The following is a 4,689-nucleotide window of genomic DNA, read 5'->3' on the forward strand; positions in this document are numbered from 1 at the left end:
TTACTAACGAATCCTGCCACGCAGAACAGACACGCGCCTCACTGAACTTCGAGGGCAGACACTGCTTCACCGTAGCCAAGGCGATCGCGCGTTGGTAGACGTCGCGCAGTGCAGTGTGTGGTTCTGAGGTCTCACGAAGACCACAAGCGGTCACACGCAACACAGGCCACACAAAATGGGTATTCCACAAACTCCCGCTGAAACCTGGCCGTTGCTCCGGCGAAACTTCGCAAGTTTGCTTGATCGGGGCCACATGGACGGTTCGCATTCGTTTCCGCCTCGTGGTGCTCGGGAGAGGCCACCACGGGAGAGCGGAACGAAATGAAAGGAGATACGCAAGCGCTTGGAACGCCGCCAAAAAGTGGGCGGCGGGAACGTAGACATGGCCGACGCGGGTGAAAGTGCAGTATTTGTCATTATAAGCTTAATATCTGATACGGGTTGTGTTTGGATCTAAGATATTAAGCTTATTTTTGCAAGGTGACGGAATGTTGAATGCCTGCTTCACCTCCGCCGCGGGTCGGGCCGGTATTGAACTATCTTTGGTATCGGCCCACGTACGCGGAGAAATTCTCGATCAACATGGCTCCACCGAAAGACGCAATTTCTTCCAGAACCTAGGCATATTCAGCTTCGCTGTAAAAAATTGGCTGAAGGCTTAGCTTGGCTAAGCCTGGAAGATTGCGAAAGCCAAGCGCCATCGCTTGGCCGCAGCAGATCGTTCCAGCCTCACCTTGTACACATCATCCGACATAGCGCAAGGCAGCGCGCCGACCACTGCAAGGAGCCGAGCTGTAGCCCCATTTATCCTCCTAGCGTGACGTCACACCAGCGAGCGCCCTCTCTCGGTAGCGCCGCAGCAGCGGCGCGCAAGGCTTCGCCTCCACCATCGATGCCGCGAGCTGGGGCCCCGTCTCTCGGTCTGGCGTGACGTCACGCGGTCACGTGACGCGCAGCTGTGTAAGGAGGCACCACGGCCACCCGAAAGTGCGAGCAGTATTGCTTTCGCAATAAAAGTGGAGTATAAAATATCATGTCAGTATGCTCCCTTGTTATCGGACACCTGAGGTTTTCTTTACTGTGCGTCCAAAGCAGGGTGCACAAGCGTTCTTGCATTCCACCCAAACCGTAATTCGGCCGCCATGGCCAGTAATCGAACGCACGACCTCGTTCGGTAGCGCCGCGTTATATAACCACTGTGCCATCATGGCGAGGGCAACAATATTTTGCACTCTTCTCCTTTTGATACGAAAGCGTCAAAAGGTCCATTGAGTGAAAAATCCGGTGTCTGTAGCCTGTAGCATCGAAACGGTGTCCGAAGTCCCGTTGGCTGCGACGCCACTGCACGAGCGCGCATCGACGGAGCAGAGGGGAAAGGGCACCTTGCTGCCGCGTTACTGCGTGAGGAGAGAGGGCATCGCCGCGACGCCACGTCACCCTCGATCTCCCTCTCACTCTCGGAGTCCTGTGTTATCCGTGCGTTCCTTGCCCGTGCAAGCTCTCGCCTGCGTTCTGACTGCGCCGCAGTGGGGCCAAACAAAACGCGCCAAGCGACTCAACTCGCACGCTTGCCCGCGATGAGTTCATAACGCGAAGGGCCGTTCCGCGGCGTTCAATTTGATGCTAATGCTTTTACATTCACAGCTCATAAGAAGTGCTTAGGTGCCCTCGAATTTTTGTATATGAGAAGAATCCGCTGTGCCTGAAAAACTCATCTATTCAAGCCTAAATGATACCAGTTCTTTTCATACATCGCATCAGCATGATCTCGCCATCCATCAAGGGATACAAAACAAAACAAAAACAAAACAACCAACAAAAAAGAAAACAAAGCGCAGTTCGCGGTCAGTTTGATGCTTAGCCAGGAAAACTCACTCCTCGTCCGCCAAACGCACGAACTTCGATCCACAGCCTTCCACACTGACTTACGGACACGGCTCTTGCTAACGTGGACACCTGAAAATAAGACCTCTATACTCGCGAGACGCCTCATACACCGAGTGCCAAGAGATTACAATCGCGAACGTATATTTTCTTAGGCACTTATTCAAGTGCGATCAAGTAAGTGACAAAGCCTTCCGCAGAATCCGTGACAAGACCCACAGCAAGGATCAATGTATTCGGCGGCGTCACATCATTAAATCAGCGACTGCACACAACGGCATGTACGATTCAGACGTTGCTCCGAGAGATCCGATTGCATCTCGGTCAGCGCCACCCGATGTACGCAGGGCGTGCTCTTGAACCCCTGTTTCGTATAACACGGCTCGCAGCAACCCGTCTCGGTGGCCCCGCCGAACCATTTCCTTATCCGTCGATGCTCATCTAAAAGTGGGACATCATTCAGGTTGCACGAAACAGACGGCTGCGGAATGCATTCGCGAATGGGCGGCGACAGCCAACTCTCGCGTTCTCGCTTGCGAAAACGATGCAGTATTGCAGCAGCTAGCGAGAAGCGACGTCAGCCTACCATGTCAACAACGCAAAAGAGACGTTAAAGAGACGTACACTAACCAAGGATATTGAGTTCAGGGGTATTATAGTAGGACACAAATTAAAGAAACAGCAGTTGGCAACCAAGGCACATGGACCACGCGGAGTTATTATTCCGCCAGCCAATCACAGAAGCAAACAGAATCGTCGCCATGCGACCATTTCAAAATGGCGTCGTACTTGATACCTCCGGAGCGTCTGCTGTTCTTGAAGAACCTTTTCATCGGAAGGAAGCGATAAGGTGTGCAGCAGACATGAGCAAAGTGTATGGAGTCTGAGCATTTCACTCTTCGAAAGTTCACGGTACAGTTCATTTCACTGCTGACCCCGTTTTAACCATGAAACTTCACTGCCAGCTGAAGTGAAACTTGACAATAAATAGTTGCAGCGAAGCAAGCGTTTCACGTCAGTTCAATAAAGAATTAGACTTTCACCGTTCCACTATAACAGGCGAGTGAAAACGTACAAAATTACGCGCTTATAATTTTATTTTTGTGGTTACCGCCTTACTTAGGTAACAGGGAAAGTTTGAAGTACGAACTATTTGCAGCCTCGCGGAGGAACAGTGGCTGGCGGTTATGAGGGCGGGGCTTCACTGCAGACTTGATTTGTATCCGACTATAGCACACGTCGCTTCTGCAACCATTCACTCTTAAAGCGAGGGGAGCAAACCATTACAGACGCGTAAACGAAACGAGTGCCGAGTTTGCCGACGCAGCACAAGTTACCGCACAAGATGGGCGTGACGTCATGCATTTTGATTTTAATTTGAATAAAATTCTGCGGTTTTACGTGCCAAAGCCACGATATGATTATAAGGCATGCCGTGGTGAGGGGGCTGGGGAGGGGGGGTTGCGGAATAATTTTGACCACCTGCGGTTATTTCACGCGCACCTAACACGCGGTGCACGAGCCTTCTAGGATTTGGGCCCCATCGAAATGCGGCACCCGCGATCGGGAAGTTCTAGCCGCGACCTCGTGCTTATAGGCCGCAACGCCACATTCGCTAATAGGCCACAACGACGGGCCTATGACCTGGTATAATTAAACGCCTATCGGTAAATAATCACTATATTGCGCGCTAAACAAATGGAATGAGGCTCTTTCTAGCAAGTTCAGAAAACATTTGTCGCTCCAAAACAGCCTACATACGATTACGAACATAACGTAATGTGGCGAAGACAGGTGACAAGAATAAGGCATAGGCACAGACTTGTCTCGTGAAATGTCTTGCGTGGTAGAGTGCATAATTTTATATCAATGCCAACGATACAATTTGCCTGCTAAACCGAAATACGAGAATAAACTTTATAGGATCCGTGATGTCACGCTGACGTACCGACGCCGCTGTTTCAGCGCGAAATTCAAAGTAAACGAAAGTGTCGCCTTCCAATTTTTCTTGTTTTCTAGTAAACATCATTCAATTTCCACAAATGAATGAAAATAGAGTCTTGAAAGACTGCTTCACCACTGTAAAACTTTTTTTCTAGAGGTTGCACTTTAGCGTCCGTTTAAGGTATACGCGCACGTTCTGGCGCACCCACCGCAATGCACGTATACGACGGCATACATCGGAGATGCTTCAAAACGAAGTGACGCCATCAGCCCGCAGCCACCGACTTTCGAGCCACTGCACGGATTTCGCACCACGAGAAAGAAGGCAATGACAGTTGGGGGGAGGGGGGGGGGGGAGAACAAGAACATCTGCGGCGACGACTACAGCGAAAGCCGTTTAGTGTACACTGGGTCACTGTCTCTCGCCCGCCGGACATCGCTTTTCGCAACATCGGGACTCGACAAAAGGGGGCGCTGTTACCGAAGCCTAAGGTGATATATAGATATATGTATGTATATATATATATATATATATATATATATATATATATATATATATATATATATATATATATATATATATACGTCAACGTCGAGAATAATCTCCGCGCATTTGCCGCGAAGCAAGCAGTAAACAGACAGCCCCCGCGGTATGCAGACGGGGGGTTACTCGGAAACCGCGGTCACAACCGCAGTCGGCAGCACTACACACGCTGCATCTTTATTCAAGGGGTTGCGCGGGGGAGCCGACGTGCCCGGCAGCGCGGCGAGTCGCCGAAAGAGAAACTGGTTTCGGGACTGAGCGAGGCGGGGGCATCGAGAGGTTCATGAATATCCGAGCCCGAGCGTATGCTTCCCGCG

The 4,689-nt window shown here is 50.8% G+C and overlaps 1 pseudogene; it reads left to right on the forward strand.

Moving 5' to 3' along the window:
- Positions 1–382: 382 nt before the first annotated feature.
- LOC139048175 (U2 spliceosomal RNA) lies at positions 383–562 on the forward strand (annotated as a pseudogene).
- Positions 563–4,689: the final 4,127 nt, after the last annotated feature.

This window comes from Dermacentor albipictus, chromosome 7, assembly GCF_038994185.2.
Source record: "Dermacentor albipictus isolate Rhodes 1998 colony chromosome 7, USDA_Dalb.pri_finalv2, whole genome shotgun sequence".
Taxonomy (NCBI): domain Eukaryota; kingdom Metazoa; phylum Arthropoda; class Arachnida; order Ixodida; family Ixodidae; genus Dermacentor; species Dermacentor albipictus.